The sequence below is a fragment of the Mytilus galloprovincialis genome, chromosome 6, assembly GCF_965363235.1.
Source record: "Mytilus galloprovincialis chromosome 6, xbMytGall1.hap1.1, whole genome shotgun sequence".
NCBI lineage: Eukaryota > Metazoa > Mollusca > Bivalvia > Mytilida > Mytilidae > Mytilus > Mytilus galloprovincialis.
In genome coordinates, this window is record NC_134843.1 from 89997061 (window position 1) to 90017412 (window position 20352).

General features: G+C 35.0%; 18 non-coding genes across 18 annotated transcripts; all 18 read right to left on the reverse strand.

The window, feature by feature from the left end:
- Positions 1-195: 195 nt before the first annotated feature.
- On the reverse strand, positions 196-313 carry LOC143081175 (U5 spliceosomal RNA). The gene has a single exon (XR_012979908.1). It is a non-coding gene; the product is annotated as a U5 spliceosomal RNA (small nuclear RNA).
- A 678-nt stretch (positions 314-991) lies between these two features.
- On the reverse strand, positions 992-1109 carry LOC143081125 (U5 spliceosomal RNA). The gene has a single exon (XR_012979861.1). It is a non-coding gene; the product is annotated as a U5 spliceosomal RNA (small nuclear RNA).
- Positions 1110-1787: 678 nt separating this feature from the next.
- Positions 1788-1905, reverse strand: LOC143081126 (U5 spliceosomal RNA). The gene has a single exon (XR_012979862.1). It is a non-coding gene; the product is annotated as a U5 spliceosomal RNA (small nuclear RNA).
- A 678-nt stretch (positions 1906-2583) lies between these two features.
- LOC143081182 (U5 spliceosomal RNA) lies at positions 2584-2701 on the reverse strand. Its single transcript, XR_012979913.1, has one exon. It is a non-coding gene; the product is annotated as a U5 spliceosomal RNA (small nuclear RNA).
- A 678-nt stretch (positions 2702-3379) lies between these two features.
- Positions 3380-3497, reverse strand: LOC143081127 (U5 spliceosomal RNA). Its single transcript, XR_012979863.1, has one exon. It is a non-coding gene; the product is annotated as a U5 spliceosomal RNA (small nuclear RNA).
- A 679-nt stretch (positions 3498-4176) lies between these two features.
- Positions 4177-4294, reverse strand: LOC143081128 (U5 spliceosomal RNA). Its single transcript, XR_012979864.1, has one exon. It is a non-coding gene; the product is annotated as a U5 spliceosomal RNA (small nuclear RNA).
- A 678-nt stretch (positions 4295-4972) lies between these two features.
- On the reverse strand, positions 4973-5090 carry LOC143081129 (U5 spliceosomal RNA). Its single transcript, XR_012979865.1, has one exon. It is a non-coding gene; the product is annotated as a U5 spliceosomal RNA (small nuclear RNA).
- A 678-nt stretch (positions 5091-5768) lies between these two features.
- Positions 5769-5886, reverse strand: LOC143081131 (U5 spliceosomal RNA). Its single transcript, XR_012979866.1, has one exon. It is a non-coding gene; the product is annotated as a U5 spliceosomal RNA (small nuclear RNA).
- A 6993-nt stretch (positions 5887-12879) lies between these two features.
- LOC143081132 (U5 spliceosomal RNA) lies at positions 12880-12997 on the reverse strand. The gene has a single exon (XR_012979867.1). It is a non-coding gene; the product is annotated as a U5 spliceosomal RNA (small nuclear RNA).
- Positions 12998-13675: 678 nt separating this feature from the next.
- Positions 13676-13793, reverse strand: LOC143081134 (U5 spliceosomal RNA). Its single transcript, XR_012979869.1, has one exon. It is a non-coding gene; the product is annotated as a U5 spliceosomal RNA (small nuclear RNA).
- Positions 13794-14472: 679 nt separating this feature from the next.
- Positions 14473-14590, reverse strand: LOC143081135 (U5 spliceosomal RNA). The gene has a single exon (XR_012979870.1). It is a non-coding gene; the product is annotated as a U5 spliceosomal RNA (small nuclear RNA).
- Positions 14591-15268: 678 nt separating this feature from the next.
- Positions 15269-15386, reverse strand: LOC143081136 (U5 spliceosomal RNA). The gene has a single exon (XR_012979871.1). It is a non-coding gene; the product is annotated as a U5 spliceosomal RNA (small nuclear RNA).
- A 678-nt stretch (positions 15387-16064) lies between these two features.
- Positions 16065-16182, reverse strand: LOC143081137 (U5 spliceosomal RNA). Its single transcript, XR_012979872.1, has one exon. It is a non-coding gene; the product is annotated as a U5 spliceosomal RNA (small nuclear RNA).
- A 679-nt stretch (positions 16183-16861) lies between these two features.
- Positions 16862-16979, reverse strand: LOC143081138 (U5 spliceosomal RNA). Its single transcript, XR_012979873.1, has one exon. It is a non-coding gene; the product is annotated as a U5 spliceosomal RNA (small nuclear RNA).
- Positions 16980-17657: 678 nt separating this feature from the next.
- LOC143081139 (U5 spliceosomal RNA) lies at positions 17658-17775 on the reverse strand. Its single transcript, XR_012979874.1, has one exon. It is a non-coding gene; the product is annotated as a U5 spliceosomal RNA (small nuclear RNA).
- A 678-nt stretch (positions 17776-18453) lies between these two features.
- Positions 18454-18571, reverse strand: LOC143081140 (U5 spliceosomal RNA). The gene has a single exon (XR_012979875.1). It is a non-coding gene; the product is annotated as a U5 spliceosomal RNA (small nuclear RNA).
- Positions 18572-19249: 678 nt separating this feature from the next.
- LOC143081184 (U5 spliceosomal RNA) lies at positions 19250-19367 on the reverse strand. The gene has a single exon (XR_012979915.1). It is a non-coding gene; the product is annotated as a U5 spliceosomal RNA (small nuclear RNA).
- A 678-nt stretch (positions 19368-20045) lies between these two features.
- Positions 20046-20163, reverse strand: LOC143081141 (U5 spliceosomal RNA). The gene has a single exon (XR_012979876.1). It is a non-coding gene; the product is annotated as a U5 spliceosomal RNA (small nuclear RNA).
- Positions 20164-20352: the final 189 nt, after the last annotated feature.

A 20352-nucleotide genomic window follows, 5' to 3' on the forward strand; every position in this document is an offset into this window, starting at 1 on the left:
AAGTGCTTCTTTCTAATTTCTTTGCTTCCCCTCTAAGCACGAACTAGAAATAAGTCTATAATAGTCAGTGTTTTCGATTTTTTTTTACATGTGGTCTTTTTTCCAGGTAATGCTACATTTGATGGAGAGAGATAAAAAAAAAATTAATAGCGAGGAAAAGGGGGGACCAAGCTGCATATTTCATGTTGTTTATGTTACCCACGTAAAGTGGGTGTAGAGAAATTGTCTATACACTCATTAATTGTTCCTCTCCACGGATATCTTTAGTAAAAGGCGAAAGATATATTCGTGGTTTGAAGAGAAACCAGAGTAACTCGATTTGCACAAACATTGAATATACAGAATAATGTAAATGTTTTCTGAGAGAAGGTGTTTGCGAAAATGAACTTTTTGCAAACATCCTTAAATTCTACACAATAAGTATCTACACATGGCACATTTATGCCGTAGAACCATGTTGGCAATTTATGAATTTGATAGATTTTTCATATTTTTGTTGTGTAACAACGTGATCATATTACAACCGAATGGAGCCACGGCAATGCACATACACACAGTATAAGAACGAATATACAACGTATGCGTAATGAAATCATGTATTTCACTTTGTCAAAACACGCTAAGCTATAGAAAACAACTTATTGGATGGAAAAACATGCTCTTAAACTAATCGCTACTTTGCCGTGAATAAACTCAAACTGAAACGCTACAGAGAAGAGTAGCGTCATGGCGCATGGCGCACGCAAAGAAATCTCCGTAAATCACTCTCTTTATATTGGGCATGACAAACTTCTGCAAGTGCTTCTTTCTAATTTCTTTGCTTCCCCTCTAAGCACGAACTAGAAATAAGTCTATAATAGTCAGTGTTTTCGATTTTTTTTTACATGTGGTCTTTTTTCTAGGTAATGCTACATTTGATGGAGAGAGATAAAAACAAAATTAATAGCGAGGAAAAGGGGGGACCAAGCTGCATATTTCATGTTGTTTATGTTACCCACGTAAAGTGGGTGTAGAGAAATTGTCTATAGACTCATTAATTGTTCCTCTCCACGGATATCTTTAGTAAAAGGCGAAAGATATATTCGTGGTTTGAAGAGAAACCAGAGTAACTCGACTTGCACAAACATTGAATATACAGAATAATGTAAATGTTTTCTGAGAGAAGGTGTTTGCGAAAATGAACTTTTTGCAAACATCCTTAAATTCTACACAATAAGTATCTACACATGGCACATTTATGCCGTAGAACCATGTTGGCAATTTATGAATTTGATAGATTTTTCATATTTTTGTTGTGTAACAACGTGATCATATTACAACCGAATGGAGCCACGGCAATGCACATACACACAGTATAAGAACGAATATACAACGTATGCGTAATGAAATCATGTATTTCACTTTGTCAAAACACGCTAAGCTATAGAAAACAACTTATTGGATGGAAAAACATGCTCTTAAACTAATCGCTACTTTGCCGTGAATAAACTCAAACTGAAACGCTACAGAGAAGAGTAGCGTCATGGCGCATGGCGCACGCAAAGAAATCTCCGTAAATCACTCTCTTTATATTGGGCATGACAAACTTCTGCAAGTGCTTCTTTCTAATTTCTTTGCTTCCCCTCTAAGCACGAACTAGAAATAAGTCTATAATAGTCAGTGTTTTCGATTTTTTTTTACATGTGGTCTTTTTTCTAGGTAATGCTACATTTGATGGAGAGAGATAAAAAAAAAATTAATAGCGAGGAAAAGGGGGGACCAAGCTGCATATTTCATGTTGTTTATGTTACCCACGTAAAGTGGGTGTAGAGAAATTGTCTATAGACTCATTAATTGTTCCTCTCCACGGATATCTTTAGTAAAAGGCGAAAGATATATTCGTGGTTTGAAGAGAAACCAGAGTAACTCGACTTGCACAAACATTGAATATACAGAATAATGTAAATGTTTTCTGAGAGAAGGTGTTTGCGAAAATGAACTTTTTGCAAACATCCTTAAATTCTACACAATAAGTATCTACACATGGCACATTTATGCCGTAGAACCATGTTGGCAATTTATGAATTTGATAGATTTTTCATATTTTTGTTGTGTAACAACGTGATCATATTACAACCGAATGGAGCCACGGCAATGCACATACACACAGTATAAGAACGAATATACAACGTATGCGTAATGAAATCATGTATTTCACTTTGTCAAAACACGCTAAGCTATAGAAAACAACTTATTGGATGGAAAAACATGCTCTTAAACTAATCGCTACTTTGCCGTGAATAAACTCAAACTGAAACGCTACAGAGAAGAGTAGCGTCATGGCGCATGGCGCACGCAAAGAAATCTCCGTAAATCACTCTCTTTATATTGGGCATGACAAACTTCTGCAAGTGCTTCTTTCTAATTTCTTTGCTTCCCCTCTAAGCACGAACTAGAAATAAGTCTATAATAGTCAGTGTTTTCGATTTTTTTTTACATGTGGTCTTTTTTCTAGGTAATGCTACATTTGATGGAGAGAGATAAAAAAAAAATTAATAGCGAGGAAAAGGGGGGACCAAGCTGCATATTTCATGTTGTTTATGTTACCCACGTAAAGTGGGTGTAGAGAAATTGTCTATAGACTCATTAATTGTTCCTCTCCACGGATATCTTTAGTAAAAGGCGAAAGATATATTTGTGGTTTGAAGAGAAACCAGAGTAACTCGACTTGCACAAACATTGAATATACAGAATAATGTAAATGTTTTCTGAGAGAAGGTGTTTGCGAAAATGAACTTTTTGCAAACATCCTTAAATTCTACACAATAAGTATCTACACATGGCACATTTATGCCGTAGAACCATGTTGGCAATTTATGAATTTGATAGATTTTTCATATTTTTGTTGTGTAACAACGTGATCATATTACAACCGAATGGAGCCACGGCAATGCACATACACACAGTATAAGAACGAATATACAACGTATGCGTAATGAAATCATGTATTTCACTTTGTCAAAACACGCTAAGCTATAGAAAACAACTTATTGGATGGAAAAACATGCTCTTAAACTAATCGCTACTTTGCCGTGAATAAACTCAAACTGAAACGCTACAGAGAAGAGTAGCGTCATGGCGCATGGCGCACGCAAAGAAATCTCCGTAAATCACTCTCTTTATATTGGGCATGACAAACTTCTGCAAGTGCTTCTTTCTAATTTCTTTGCTTCCCCTCTAAGCACGAACTAGAAATAAGTCTATAATAGTCAGTGTTTTCGATTTTTTTTTACATGTGGTCTTTTTTCTAGGTAATGCTACATTTGATGGAGAGAGATAAAAAAAAAATTAATAGCGAGGAAAAGGGGGGACCAAGCTGCATATTTCATGTTGTTTATGTTACCCACGTAAAGTGGGTGTAGAGAAATTGTCTATAGACTCATTAATTGTTCCTCTCCACGGATATCTTTAGTAAAAGGCGAAAGATATATTCGTGGTTTGAAGAGAAACCAGAGTAACTCGACTTGCACAAACATTGAATATACAGAATAATGTAAATGTTTTCTGAGAGAAGGTGTTTGCGAAAATGAACTTTTTGCAAACATCCTTAAATTCTACACAATAAGTATCTACACATGGCACATTTATGCCGTAGAACCATGTTGGCAATTTATGAATTTGATAGATTTTTCATATTTTTGTTGTGTAACAACGTGATCATATTACAACCGAATGGAGCCACGGCAATGCACATACACACAGTATAAGAACGAATATACAACGTATGCGTAATGAAATCATGTATTTCACTTTGTCAAAACACGCTAAGCTATAGAAAACAACTTATTGGATGGAAAAACATGCTCTTAAACTAATCGCTACTTTGCCGTGAATAAACTCAAACTGAAACGCTACAGAGAAGAGTAGCGTCATGGCGCATGGCGCACGCAAAGAAATCTCCGTAAATCACTCTCTTTATATTGGGCATGACAAACTTCTGCAAGTGCTTCTTTCTAATTTCTTTGCTTCCCCTCTAAGCACGAACTAGAAATAAGTCTATAATAGTCAGTGTTTTCGATTTTTTTTTACATGTGGTCTTTTTTCTAGGTAATGCTACATTTGATGGAGAGAGATAAAAAAAAAAATTAATAGCGAGGAAAAGGGGGGACCAAGCTGCATATTTCATGTTGTTTATGTTACCCACGTAAAGTGGGTGTAGAGAAATTGTCTATAGACTCATTAATTGTTCCTCTCCACGGATATCTTTAGTAAAAGGCGAAAGATATATTCGTGGTTTGAAGAGAAACCAGAGTAACTCGTCTTGCACAAACATTGAATATACAGAATAATGTAAATGTTTTCTGAGAGAAGGTGTTTGCGAAAATGAACTTTTTGCAAACATCCTTAAATTCTACACAATAAGTATCTACACATGGCACATTTATGCCGTAGAACCATGTTGGCAATTTATGAATTTGATAGATTTTTCATATTTTTGTTGTGTAACAACGTGATCATATTACAACCGAATGGAGCCACGGCAATGCACATACACACAGTATAAGAACGAATATACAACGTATGCGTAATGAAATCATGTATTTCACTTTGTCAAAACACGCTAAGCTATAGAAAACAACTTATTGGATGGAAAAACATGCTCTTAAACTAATCGCTACTTTGCCGTGAATAAACTCAAACTGAAACGCTACAGAGAAGAGTAGCGTCATGGCGCATGGCGCACGCAAAGAAATCTCCGTAAATCACTCTCTTTATATTGGGCATGACAAACTTCTGCAAGTGCTTCTTTCTAATTTCTTTGCTTCCCCTCTAAGCACGAACTAGAAATAAGTCTATAATAGTCAGTGTTTTCGATTTTTTTTTACATGTGGTCTTTTTTCTAGGTAATGCTACATTTGATGGAGAGAGATAAAAAAAAAATTAATAGCGAGGAAAAGGGGGGACCAAGCTGCATATTTCATGTTGTTTATGTTACCCACGTAAAGTGGGTGTAGAGAAATTGTCTATAGACTCATTAATTGTTCCTCTCCACGGATATCTTTAGTAAAAGGCGAAAGATATATTCGTGGTTTGAAGAGAAACCAGAGTAACTCGACTTGCACAAACATTGAATATACAGAATAATGTAAATGTTTTCTGAGAGAAGGTGTTTGCGAAAATGAACTTTTTGCAAACATCCTTAAATTCTACACAATAAGTATCTACACATGGCACATTTATGCCGTAGAACCATGTTGGCAATTTATGAATTTGATAGATTTTTCATATTTTTGTTGTGTAACAACGTGATCATATTACAACCGAATGGAGCCACGGCAATGCACATACACACAGTATAAGAACGAATATACAACGTATGCGTAATGAAATCATGTATTTCACTTTGTCAAAACACGCTAAGCTATAGAAAACAACTTATTGGATGGAAAAACATGCTCTTAAACTAATCGCTACTTTGCCGTGAATAAACTCAAACTGAAACGCTACAGAGAAGAGTAGCGTCATGGCGCATGGCGCACGCAAAGAAATCTCCGTAAATCACTCTCTTTATATTGGGCATGACAAACTTCTGCAACTGCTTCTTTCTAATTTCTTTGCTTCCCCTCTAAGCACGAACTAGAAATAAGTCTATAATAGTCAGTGTTTTCGATTTTTTTTTACATGTGGTCTTTTTTCTAGGTAATGCTACATTTGATGGAGAGAGATAAAAAAAAAATTAATAGCGAGGAAAAGGGGGGACCAAGCTGCATATTTCATGTTGTTTATGTTACCCACGTAAAGTGGGTGTAGAGAAATTGTCTATAGACTCATTAATTGTTCCTCTCCACGGATATCTTTAGTAAAAGGCGAAAGATATATTCGTGGTTTGAAGAGAAACCAGAGTAACTCGACTTGCACAAACATTGAATATACAGAATAATGTAAATGTTTTCTGAGAGAAGGTGTTTGCGAAAATGAACTTTTTGCAAACATCCTTAAATTCTACACAATAAGTATCTACACATGGCACATTTATGCCGTAGAACCATGTTGGCAATTTATGAATTTGATAGATTTTTCATATTTTTGTTGTGTAACAACGTGATCATATTACAACCGAATGGAGCCACGGCAATGCACATACACACAGTATAAGAACGAATATACAACGTATGCGTAATGAAATCATGTATTTCACTTTGTCAAAACACGCTAAGCTATAGAAAACAACTTATTGGATGGAAAAACATGCTCTTAAACTAATCGCTACTTTGCCGTGAATAAACTCAAACTGAAACGCTACAGAGAAGAGTAGCGTCATGGCGCATGGCGCACGCAAAGAAATCTCCGTAAATCACTCTCTTTATATTGGGCATGACAAACTTCTGCAAGTGCTTCTTTCTAATTTCTTTGCTTCCCCTCTAAGCACGAACTAGAAATAAGTCTATAATAGTCAGTGTTTTCGATTTTTTTTTACATGTGGTCTTTTTTCTAGGTAATGCTACATTTGATGGAGAGAGATAAAAAAAAAATTAATAGCGAGGAAAAGGGGGGACCAAGCTGCATATTTCATGTTGTTTATGTTACCCACGTAAAGTGGGTGTAGAGAAATTGTCTATAGACTCATTAATTGTTCCTCTCCACGGATATCTTTAGTTTTTTTTTTTTATTTTTAATAAAAGGTAAAGGTAACAAAATATATACAAGTAAAAATACATGGGAATAAGCCCATATAACAATAACAATATATTACACATATTACATATGATGTTAAACCTTTGAATAATTGACGTTGTCAGAAAAATATAATTACTATCAAAATATTATTGATTTTTGTCAAAAAAGAAGAAACGGACTTTAACACGTCATATCTTTGCAGGTACATCAAAGACGAAAGTACCCAAAGAAATAGACTATAGATTAATTGACCGATCAACAAGGTAGACCATGTGCTCAAAGAAACTTGGGATCTCTTCCAAAATAATCAGGGTTACTGATAGATTTTTCAGGAAAAACAGTTGGTAAGTTGTTTCCCTGGCAATAATAATTATTTTAGAGAAAATTTATAACTTTGTAAAACTGTTATTGTACAAAAATTCACCACATGGTAAATTCAACAAAAAAGGGGGGGGGGGGGGGTGTCAACCCATGAAAGATATGATGACTCGGTCACCCACAACACGACAAAACATATTGTTGCAGGTGCACCATGTCTCTACAAACTCCAATAAAGGCATACGATGAAAATCAGCAAGAATTCTGACACGAATGCGACCTAAAAACCTCATAATCAGAGACTGACCAGAAAAAGGAACATGGTCAAACTTGACCAGGTTCCTATAACACCAAATAACATATACAAAATCACTAATAAGAAATAAAGCAATCTGCAAAGATTTTCCATGTAAAGCAGGCAAATCACGAAAGCGAATATGATCTAAAGTAAACTGACTACCCTGAGTAAGTGAAACAAACCAGGTGTTCAAAATAGTTTTCAAAGGTTTAACATGTACACAATCATAAAATAAATGTTGAATAGTTTCAACATGAAAATGTTTACAAAAGGTACATTTATCGGTTTTATATATATGTCTCTTATACATATAAAAATTAACAGGAATCACATCGTGAACAATTTTAAACATGATATCTCTAGCACATTTGTCAATAAATTTGTTACATAAATTTTGAAATACATGTGTATAATTAATATGTGGATTTTTCTCACAAATCTTAACTTTATAATCTAAATCAAAAATTAAATTATAAATATCTTTTGTTTTTAGACCATCAAGTGAAATGTCTGGATTCTTGTCAGTAAAGGACCTCAAAGACTTTAGACATGACAAGTAAAATAGTGGAACTTGATCGGTATGAGGAATAGAATTTCTGGCTAACTGCGAATTCAAATGACGCAAAGAAAGACCGATCCAATAAATAGAAAAAAAGGTAAATTTAGCATCACAGTTAGCAATGATTTTTTGAATATGTCTTATCTGGAAAGACGTCATTTTTTGGCGAATATTAACAACGTTTAATCCGCCAAAAAACTTATGTAAATATAAAGTATGCCTTGAAACAGGCTCACAGTTATACGGCCAAATAAAGGAAAATATTTTCTTCTCAAAAAGTTTCACGTAATGATCTGGCATTAGATATATTGACCCAACGTACCATAGTTTACCACATGCTACTGAATTTATAATCATACTTTTTTCTAATAATGATAAATTTCTATTTAATAACCAAGTATTTAAAACTTTACAAAATCTTATATATATAGAATGCCATATGTCATCAGCAGTAACATTATTACCAAACATTATACCAATAATTTTTATCTTTTCAGCCCAAGATATACCAAAAGGATGATCAGACCTGGACTTCCATTTACCAAGAAATAAACCTTTCGTCTTTGATTTATTTAACTTGGCACCAGAAGCCTTACCATATAATTCGCACCAGTATAAAAGTTTACCAATGGATTTATCATCAGTGCATATACCATTAGAGTCATCAGCATATAATGATATTTTAACCTGTTCCATAGATCCTGGTAATCGGACACCAGAAATATCTTCATCAGCTCTAACTTTTCTCGCAAAAGGTTCAAGAGCTAGGACGTATAACAAGGGAGATAAACTGCACCCCTGTTTTACGCCTCGAGTCAACGGAAAAGGATCCGATATATAATTATTAACAATAACGGAAGAAGAAATATCAGTGTATAAAATTTTGATCCATTTTATAATATTAGGACCAAAATTGTACTTCTCTAAAGCTTCAAAAAGAAAATCGTACTCTACACGGTCGTAGGCCTTCTCTTGATCAAGACCAACAAAAGCACAAGGAATGTTTTTCTGTTCGACATAATCAGAGATGTTCCTAAAAAGATGAGCGTTATCAAGAATAGATCTATCACGAACCGCACATGTTTGATCGGGATGTATCAAAACATGCATGACAGCCATAAATCTGTTAGTGATAATTTTGGATATAATCTTGACGTCAACGTTCAAAAGTGATATCGGTCGATACATCTTCAATAAGTGAGATTTTTCTGGATCTTTACATATAAGTGTTATATATGATAATTTCTGATCATCAGACAATGTACCTTCTTTAAATATATTATTATACATATCAAGTAAAAAATCTGACATAATATCAAAAAATGTTACATAAAATTCTTTTGAAAGGCCATCTGGACCAGGAGATTTATTATTCTCCATACCTTTGAGAGCTTTTAAAATTTCATCTTTTGTAAAAGGTTCATCAATAATATTTTTGTCTATTTCACTTAATTTTGGTAAATCATCCAAAAAATAATCACAAAGTTTATTATCAATACCTTCTGTGGTGAATAAATTTGTATAAAAATTCCGAAACTGATCTAAAATATCGCCAGAAGTAGAAAAATGTTTTGAATTTTCCTCTATTTTCGTAATTAATTTCTTCCGTCCTCTATTAGCTTCTAACTGAAAAAAGAATTTGGACGGTTTTTCAGAATTATCTAAAACTTTAGCTCTCGAACGAATTTTTGAACCTTGAAAACTATCTTTTTGAAACTCATATATTAAATCTTTGATGGCCTTTACCTGTTCAATATATTCGCCAGGATTAGATTGCTCATGTTTTTGTAATGTATGATATTTATGTTCATATTCATGTAAAATTCTACGTTTTATTTTGTTTTTACGTTTACAATACTCAATAACAAATAACTTAATATTATCTTTACAAATTGACCAAAAATCTTGGTCACCATCCATTTCATCTATCAAATTTAACCAGAATATCTTAAAAGAATCTCTAAATGGTTTATCTTGTAAAACAGTATTATTTATTTTCCAATAACCAGAACCAGTGGATAAATCAGTGTTATTTTCAAACGTTAAAATAACTGCATCATGATCACTACAACCAACAGGATTAACAGTAACATTATGTATATATTGTTTACAAGTACTACTTATATATATTCTATCTAAACGACATGAAACATTTTGAGCAAAAGAAAGCCAAGTTGTTGAAATTTTACTAGGAAAAAGATATCTAAATGAATCGCATAAATTATAATCAGAAACTAATGCTCTAATCTGATCAGCCCCTTTTTGCCCTGAATTTGGATTACCTCCCCTTTTATCCAACTTGGCATTCATAATACAATTAAAATCTCCGGCGAATATTATTTTCCTATTACATACAAAATAAGGATGAATATGAATTAAAAAATCTACCCTTTCTTTTTCATCATTTGGACAATATACATTAATAAATCTAAATCCGTTTCCATTGATATCACAATCAACATACATAAATCTTCCATCAAGATCAAATTTAAAATTTTCAGGAATAATAGCTTTATTGAAAATTAATATACCAACACCTCTTGATCTATTAGTTCCATATGAAAAATATGTTTTACAGTTAAATAAAATTTCTAAATTAGCTTCCAGTTTCTTATTATAAATATGTGTTTCTTGCAAAAATAAAATGTCAATTTTGTTAGAATAAATAAAATCTTTTATCTCATATTGCTTTAACTTGTCTGTTAAAAGACCATTACAATTTAATGTTGCAACTTTATATTTATCCATTTTAATGACTTATGTTATATGAAAAAACAACTTGTAAACATACATGTACAAATACAATTATTAAACAACAATATGATTTATTATTATCAAAAAATATTTGTAATATGAATTCAACAATGAAACGGAGCAAAGCTCTTGGAAATATTATGCCAGTGTTCTTATATTCAAAGTCCGTATTTCGATCCATGTTCAAACTGAATTATTTATAACACATAGAAAAAATTAAAATCTAGGTAACACTGTTACTTGTACTCTCTGTGCCACTTCTGAGTTCTTCGTGTATCTCAATGCTTGGATCGAGAACTGTTGAAGCTGGTGACAATAAGGACATCAAAGAAGGCACAGTGTTATTGTCTAAAGCTTCACGTAATCTATTTGCCTCAGCTTTAAGTTTCTTTTGTTTCAGTTTTTTCTGTTTCTTTTTCTGTTTCTTTTTAATGTCACTTGACTGTGGTGTATCTGGACTGAAAGATATACCACAATCAGATAGAAAGTTAACTTCATCATGATCATACTCATCTTCTTCATCCATTGACTCCTCCACAGCACTATCTTCAGTGGATTCCCGCCCCCTCCCGCGCTTGTCTTGCAGGGGGCCCATATTTTCTTCTTCATCCTGCCCCCTCCTGCGCTTGTCTTGCAGGGGGCCCATATTCTCTTCATCATCATGACCTCTCCCCCGCTTGTCATGCTGGGGGCCAATTACTACTTCATCCTCTTTAGAAATCGGATCCGGATCTTGAACACTCTCACCTTGACTATGAGAGTGTTCTTGATCCTTGGTACCATTCTCTTGACTGACGTCAGGGGTAACATTAATATCTCCAACATTTCCACGCTGCCCACTTTTATCGTGTGGGGGACCTGCTGGACCACTGGTTTCTGGAACAGGGACATCACCCGCTGCTGCTGATCTAAGATTCTTCAGAGCATCAGAGTAGGAGCCTGGACGATTCCGGTTTCCACCTTGGCAATCTGACCTGTAATGGCCATACCCTCCACACTTCAGACATAAAGGTGGTCTTCCAGGAATCGTAATCAAACACTGTCTATTATTAATAGTCGTACGATATGGAATATCGAACTGGGTACCCTCTCTGACGTCCATCTCGACGTGACGAACACCAGTACCATACCCAGCTTTCAGAGTGGTATGGCTCTGTGTCTCCTCATAGCAACTCTGAATCGTACCATACCTCTCAAAAAAAGAAACTACGTCAGGAGTAGGAGTCCACAAAGGTAGCCAGTGGACACGTACATGCAAACGTCTTCTGTTGCATGGGGTAAAAACCAGGGAGTACTCCTCTCCAATTACACCCCTCTTTACAACCAGGGAGTCGGCCTCTTCTGGAGTCTCCACAGTGGCAAACCAAACTGGTCCTGCTTCTGTCCTCCAAAGGGAACGAAGGTGGGTCTTGTTCCCAAGTAGACCAACCAGTTTCGTAATTATCATCTCTCGGGTAACCTTGCTTCTTCCAGGACCGGAAATGGTGACTTTTACTGACCTCTTTAGAATAGCAACCTCCATCTTCTACCAAGTCCAAATCCCCGAAGGGATATTCTTCTAAGCTTCTATACGTCTTCTAGGATATATTCGTGGTTTGAAGAGAAACCAGAGTAACTCGACTTGCACAAACATTGAATATACAGAATAATGTAAATGTTTTCTGAGAGAAGGTGTTTGCGAAAATGAACTTTTTGCAAACATCCTTAAATTCTACACAATAAGTATCTACACATGGCACATTTATGCCGTAGAACCATGTTGGCAATTTATGAATTTGATAGATTTTTCATATTTTTGTTGTGTAACAACGTGATCATATTACAACCGAATGGAGCCACGGCAATGCACATACACACAGTATAAGAACGAATATACAACGTATGCGTAATGAAATCATGTATTTCACTTTGTCAAAACACGCTAAGCTATAGAAAACAACTTATTGGATGGAAAAACATGCTCTTAAACTAATCGCTACTTTGCCGTGAATAAACTCAAACTGAAACGCTACAGAGAAGAGTAGCGTCATGGCGCATGGCGCACGCAAAGAAATCTCCGTAAATCACTCTCTTTATATTGGGCATGACAAACTTCTGCAAGTGCTTCTTTCTAATTTCTTTGCTTCCCCTCTAAGCACGAACTAGAAATAAGTCTATAATAGTCAGTGTTTTCGATTTTTTTTTACATGTGGTCTTTTTTCTAGGTAATGCTACATTTGATGGAGAGAGATAAAAAAAAAATTAATAGCGAGGAAAAGGGGGGACCAAGCTGCATATTTCATGTTGTTTATGTTACCCACGTAAAGTGGGTGTAGAGAAATTGTCTATAGACTCATTAATTGTTCCTCTCCACGGATATCTTTAGTAAAAGGCGAAAGATATATTCGTGGTTTGAAGAGAAACCAGAGTAACTCGACTTGCACAAACATTGAATATACAGAATAATGTAAATGTTTTCTGAGAGAAGGTGTTTGCGAAAATGAACTTTTTGCAAACATCCTTAAATTCTACACAATAAGTATCTACACATGGCACATTTATGCCGTAGAACCATGTTGGCAATTTATGAATTTGATAGATTTTTCATATTTTTGTTGTGTAACAACGTGATCATATTACAACCGAATGGAGCCACGGCAATGCACATACACACAGTATAAGAACGAATATACAACGTATGCGTAATGAAATCATGTATTTCACTTTGTCAAAACACGCTAAGCTATAGAAAACAACTTATTGGATGGAAAAACATGCTCTTAAACTAATCGCTACTTTGCCGTGAATAAACTCAAACTGAAACGCTACAGAGAAGAGTAGCGTCATGGCGCATGGCGCACGCAAAGAAATCTCCGTAAATCACTCTCTTTATATTGGGCATGACAAACTTCTGCAAGTGCTTCTTTCTAATTTCTTTGCTTCCCCTCTAAGCACGAACTAGAAATAAGTCTATAATAGTCAGTGTTTTCGATTTTTTTTTACATGTGGTCTTTTTTCTAGGTAATGCTACATTTGATGGAGAGAGATAAAAAAAAAATTAATAGCGAGGAAAAGGGGGGACCAAGCTGCATATTTCATGTTGTTTATGTTACCCACGTAAAGTGGGTGTAGAGAAATTGTCTATAGACTCATTAATTGTTCCTCTCCACGGATATCTTTAGTAAAAGGCGAAAGATATATTCGTGGTTTGAAGAGAAACCAGAGTAACTCGACTTGCACAAACATTGAATATACAGAATAATGTAAATGTTTTCTGAGAGAAGGTGTTTGCGAAAATGAACTTTTTGCAAACATCCTTAAATTCTACACAATAAGTATCTACACATGGCACATTTATGCCGTAGAACCATGTTGGCAATTTATGAATTTGATAGATTTTTCATATTTTTGTTGTGTAACAACGTGATCATATTACAACCGAATGGAGCCACGGCAATGCACATACACACAGTATAAGAACGAATATACAACGTATGCGTAATGAAATCATGTATTTCACTTTGTCAAAACACGCTAAGCTATAGAAAACAACTTATTGGATGGAAAAACATGCTCTTAAACTAATCGCTACTTTGCCGTGAATAAACTCAAACTGAAACGCTACAGAGAAGAGTAGCGTCATGGCGCATGGCGCACGCAAAGAAATCTCCGTAAATCACTCTCTTTATATTGGGCATGACAAACTTCTGCAAGTGCTTCTTTCTAATTTCTTTGCTTCCCCTCTAAGCACGAACTAGAAATAAGTCTATAATAGTCAGTGTTTTCGATTTTTTTTTACATGTGGTCTTTTTTCTAGGTAATGCTACATTTGATGGAGAGAGATAAAAAAAAAAATTAATAGCGAGGAAAAGGGGGGACCAAGCTGCATATTTCATGTTGTTTATGTTACCCACGTAAAGTGGGTGTAGAGAAATTGTCTATAGACTCATTAATTGTTCCTCTCCACGGATATCTTTAGTAAAAGGCGAAAGATATATTCGTGGTTTGAAGAGAAACCAGAGTAACTCGTCTTGCACAAACATTGAATATACAGAATAATGTAAATGTTTTCTGAGAGAAGGTGTTTGCGAAAATGAACTTTTTGCAAACATCCTTAAATTCTACACAATAAGTATCTACACATGGCACATTTATGCCGTAGAACCATGTTGGCAATTTATGAATTTGATAGATTTTTCATATTTTTGTTGTGTAACAACGTGATCATATTACAACCGAATGGAGCCACGGCAATGCACATACACACAGTATAAGAACGAATATACAACGTATGCGTAATGAAATCATGTATTTCACTTTGTCAAAACACGCTAAGCTATAGAAAACAACTTATTGGATGGAAAAACATGCTCTTAAACTAATCGCTACTTTGCCGTGAATAAACTCAAACTGAAACGCTACAGAGAAGAGTAGCGTCATGGCGCATGGCGCACGCAAAGAAATCTCCGTAAATCACTCTCTTTATATTGGGCATGACAAACTTCTGCAAGTGCTTCTTTCTAATTTCTTTGCTTCCCCTCTAAGCACGAACTAGAAATAAGTCTATAATAGTCAGTGTTTTCGATTTTTTTTTACATGTGGTCTTTTTTCTAGGTAATGCTACATTTGATGGAGAGAGATAAAAAAAAAATTAATAGCGAGGAAAAGGGGGGACCAAGCTGCATATTTCATGTTGTTTATGTTACCCACGTAAAGTGGGTGTAGAGAAATTGTCTATAGACTCATTAATTGTTCCTCTCCACGGATATCTTTAGTAAAAGGCGAAAGATATATTCGTGGTTTGAAGAGAAACCAGAGTAACTCGACTTGCACAAACATTGAATATACAGAATAATGTAAATGTTTTCTGAGAGAAGGTGTTTGCGAAAATGAACTTTTTGCAAACATCCTTAAATTCTACACAATAAGTATCTACACATGGCACATTTATGCCGTAGAACCATGTTGGCAATTTATGAATTTGATAGATTTTTCATATTTTTGTTGTGTAACAACGTGATCATATTACAACCGAATGGAGCCACGGCAATGCACATACACACAGTATAAGAACGAATATACAACGTATGCGTAATGAAATCATGTATTTCACTTTGTCAAAACACGCTAAGCTATAGAAAACAACTTATTGGATGGAAAAACATGCTCTTAAACTAATCGCTACTTTGCCGTGAATAAACTCAAACTGAAACGCTACAGAGAAGAGTAGCGTCATGGCGCATGGCGCACGCAAAGAAATCTCCGTAAATCACTCTCTTTATATTGGGCATGACAAACTTCTGCAAGTGCTTCTTTCTAATTTCTTTGCTTCCCCTCTAAGCACGAACTAGAAATAAGTCTATAATAGTCAGTGTTTTCGATTTTTTTTTACATGTGGTCTTTTTTCTAGGTAATGCTACATTTGATGGAGAGAGATAAAAAAAAAATTAATAGCGAGGAAAAGGGGGAACCAAGCTGCATATTTCATGTTGTTTATGTTACCCACGTAAAGTGGGTGTAGAGAAATTGTCTATAGACTCATTAATTGTTCCTCTCCACGGATATCTTTAGTAAAAGGCGAAAGATATATTCGTGGTTTGAAGAGAAACCAGAGTAACTCGACTTGCACAAACATTGAATATACAGAATAATGTAAATGTTTTCTGAGAGAAGGTGTTTGCGAAAATGAACTTTTTGCAAACATCCTTAAATTCTACACAATAAGTATCTACACATGGCACATTTATGCCGTAGAACCATGTTGGCAATTTATGAATTTGATAGATTTTTCATATTTTTGTTGTGTAACAACGTGATCATATTACAACCGAATGGAGCCACGGCAATGCACATACACACAGTATAAGAACGAATATACAACGTATGCGTAATGAAATCATGTATTTCACTTTGTCAAAACACGCTAAGCTATAGAAAACAACTTATTGGATGGAAAAACATGCTCTTAAACTAATCGCTACTTTGCCGTGAATAAACTCAAACTGAAACGCTACAGAGAAGAGTAGCGTCATGGCGCATGGCGCACGCAAAGAAATCTCCGTAAATCACTCTCTTTATATTGGGCATGACAAACTTCTGCAAGTGCTTCTTTCTAATTTCTTTGCTTCCCCTCTAAGCACGAACTAGAAATAAGTCTATAATAGTCAGTGTTTTCGATTTTTTTTTACATGTGGTCTTTTTTCTAGGTAATGCTACATTTGATGGAGAGAGATAAAAAAAAAAATTAATAGCGAGGAAAAGGGGGGACCAAGCTGCATATTTCATGTTGTTTATGTTACCCACGTAAAGTGGGTGTAGAGAAATTGTCTATAGACTCATTAATTGTTCCTCTCCACGGATATCTTTAGTAAAAGGCGAAAGATATATTCGTGGTTTGAAGAGAAACCAGAGTAACTCGTCTTGCACAAACATTGAATATACAGAATAATGTAAATGTTTTCTGAGAGAAGGTGTTTGCGAAAATGAACTTTTTGCAAACATCCTTAAATTCTACACAATAAGTATCTACACATGGCACATTTATGCCGTAGAACCATGTTGGCAATTTATGAATTTGATAGATTTTTCATATTTTTGTTGTGTAACAACGTGATCATATTACAACCGAATGGAGCCACGGCAATGCACATACACACAGTATAAGAACGAATATACAACGTATGCGTAATGAAATCATGTATTTCACTTTGTCAAAACACGCTAAGCTATAGAAAACAACTTATTGGATGGAAAAACATGCTCTTAAACTAATCGCTACTTTGCCGTGAATAAACTCAAACTGAAACGCTACAGAGAAGAGTAGCGTCATGGCGCATGGCGCACGCAAAGAAATCTCCGTAAATCACTCTCTTTATATTGGGCATGACAAACTTCTGCAAGTGCTTCTTTCTAATTTCTTTGCTTCCCCTCTAAGCACGAACTAGAAATAAGTCTATAATAGTCAGTGTTTTCGATTTTTTTTTACATGTGGTCTTTTTTCTAGGTAATGCTACATTTGATGGAGAGAGATAAAAAAAAAATTAATAGCGAGGAAAAGGGGGGACCAAGCTGCATATTTCATGTTGTTTATGTTACCCACGTAAAGTGGGTGTAGAGAAATTGTCTATAGACTCATTAATTGTTCCTCTCCACGGATATCTTTAGTAAAAGGCGAAAGATATATTCGTGGTTTGAAGAGAAACCAGAGTAACTCGACTTGCACAAACATTGAATATACAGAATAATGTAAATGTTTTCTGAGAGAAGGTGTTTGCGAAAATGAACTTTTTGCAAACATCCTTAAATTCTACACAATAAGTATCTACACATGGCACATTTATGCCGTAGAACCATGTTGGCAATTTATGAATTTGATAGATTTTTCATATTTTTGTTGTGTAACAACGTGATCATATTACAACCGAATGGAGCCACGGCAATGCACATACACACAGTATAAGAACGAATATACAACGTATGCGTAATGAAATCATGTATTTCACTTTGTCAAAACACGCTAAGCTATAGAAAACAACTTATTGGATGGAAAAACATGCTCTTAAACTAATCGCTACTTTGCCGTGAATAAACTCAAACTGAAACGCTACAGAGAAGAGTAGCGTCATGGCGCATGGCGCACGCAAAGAAATCTCCGTAAATCACTCTCTTTATATTGGGCATGACAAACTTCTGCAAGTGCTTCTTTCTAATTTCTTTGCTTCCCCTCTAAGCACGAACTAGAAATAAGTCTATAATAGTCAGTGTTTTCGATTTTTTTTTACATGTGGTCTTTTTTCTAGGTAATGCTACATTTGATGGAGAGAGATAAAAAAAAAATTAATAGCGAGGAAAAGGGGGGACCAAGCTGCATATTTCATGTTGTTTATGTTACCCACGTAAAGTGGGTGTAGAGAAATTGTCTATAGACTCATTAATTGTTCCTCTCCACGGATATCTTTAGTAAAAGGCGAAAGATATATTCGTGGTTTGAAGAGAAACCAGAGTAACTCGACTTGCACAAACATTGAATATACAGAATAATGTAAATGTTTTCTGAGAGAAGGTGTTTGCGAAAATGAACTTTTTGCAAACATCCTTAAATTCTACACAATAAGTATCTACACATGGCACATTTATGCCGTAGAACCATGTTGGCAATTTATGAATTTGATAGATTTTTCATATTTTTGTTGTGTAACAACGTGATCATATTACAACCGAATGGAGCCACGGCAATGCACATACACACAGTATAAGAACGAATATACAACGTATGCGTAATGAAATCATGTATTTCACTTTGTCAAAACACGCTAAGCTATAGAAAACAACTTATTGGATGGAAAAACATGCTCTTAAACTAATCGCTACTTTGCCGTGAATAAACTCAAACTGAAACGCTACAGAGAAGAGTAGCGTCATGGCGCATGGCGCACGCAAAGAAATCTCCGTAAATCACTCTCTTTATATTGGGCATGACAAACTTCTGCAAGTGCTTCTTTCTAATTTCTTTGCTTCCCCTCTAAGCACGAACTAGAAATAAGTCTATAATAGTCAGTGTTTTCGATTTTTTTTTACATGTGGTCTTTTTTCTAGGTAATGCTACATTTGATGGAGAGAGATAAAAAAAAAATTAATAGCGAGGAAAAGGGGGGACCAAGCTGCATATTTCATGTTGTTTATGTTACCCACGTAAAGTGGGTGTAGAGAAATTGTCTATAGACTCATTAATTGTTCCTCTCCACGGATATCTTTAGTAAAAGGCGAAAGATATATTCGTGGTTAGAAGAGAAACCAGAGTAACTCGACTTGCACAAACATTGAATATACAGAATAATGTAAATGTTTTCTGAGAGAAGGTGTTTGCGAAAATGAACTTTTTGCAAACATCCTTAAATTCTACACAATAAGTATCTACACATGGCACATTTATGCCGTAGAACCATGTTGGCAATTTATGAATTTGATAGATTTTTCATATTTTTGTTGTGTAACAACGTGATCATATTACAACCGAATGGAGCCACGGCAATGCACATACACACAGTATAAGAACGAATATACAACGTATGCGTAATGAAATCATGTATTTCACTTTGTCAAAACACGCTAAGCTATAGAAAACAACTTATTGGATGGAAAAACATGCTCTTAAACTAATCGCTACTTTGCCGTGAATAAACTCAAACTGAAACGCTACAGAGAAGAGTAGCGTCATGGCGCATGGCGCACGCAAAGAAATCTCCGTAAATCACTCTCTTTATATTGGGCATGACAAACTTCTGCAAGTGCTTCTTTCTAATTTCTTTGCTTCCCCTCTAAGCACGAACTAGAAATAAGTCTATAATAGTCAGTGTTTTCGATTTTTTTTTACATGTGGTCTTTTTTCTAGGTAATGCTACATTTGATGGAGAGAGATAAAAAAAAAATTAATAGCGAGGAAAAGGGGGGACCAAGCTGCATATTTCATGTTGTTTATGTTACCCACGTAAAGTGGGTGTAGAGAAATTGTCTATAGACTCATTAATTGTTCCTCTCCACGGATATCTTTAGTAAAAGGCGAAAGATATATTCGTGGTTTGAAGAGAAACCAGAGTAACTCGACTTGCACAAACATTGAATATACAGAATAATGTAAATGTTTTCTGAGAGAAGGTGTTTGCGAAAATGAACTTTTTGCAAACATCCTTAAATTCTACACAATAAGTATCTACACATGGCACATTTATGCCGTAGAACCATGTTGGCAATTTATGAATTTGATAGATTTTTCATATTTTTGTTGTGT